This window comes from Hyalella azteca, unplaced genomic scaffold (genome assembly GCF_000764305.2).
Source record: "Hyalella azteca isolate HAZT.00-mixed unplaced genomic scaffold, Hazt_2.0.2 contig12404, whole genome shotgun sequence".
Lineage (NCBI taxonomy): Eukaryota > Metazoa > Arthropoda > Malacostraca > Amphipoda > Hyalellidae > Hyalella > Hyalella azteca.
In genome coordinates, this window is record NW_025942364.1 from 76646 (window position 1) to 77152 (window position 507).

The window sequence follows — 507 nt, forward strand, 5'->3', positions numbered from 1 at the left end:
TTGCATTGTTTTTTGTTGCATTGAGATTTAATTTCTTTTGATAGTATTTTTGAATACTATGCGTCTCTATACATAATTTAAATCACTTTTCCTGTCAAGTTTGTGTACTTACATACATTAAAATACGATTTTTCAAGTGTACGAATATTTATTTCCCCCCACTGTATCTAATGCAAGGGAATGACCCAAATTTTTTCAGTTTTCAGGTTATTATGTCTCAAATCCGACTTAGAATAATTGCTTCGTCAAAAATATGGAATAACTTCCCTTTCCGTAGTTGAAACTATTAATTGTTCGCCAAACGCTGTTGTATAATTGATAACAACAAATGGTTTCCAGTACCAGAGACCAGAGTCAACCAGACTATCACTTCAGCCGTTCAGCTGTCGGAGTGTCACACCACGTATCATCATTGCAGTTAGCAGCCGAACGAGAGACCTTGCGAATATAGCGAAACATCGAAGAAGCGTTGCAAACCGATGCGTTGGCTGTTGCGAAGGAGAGACG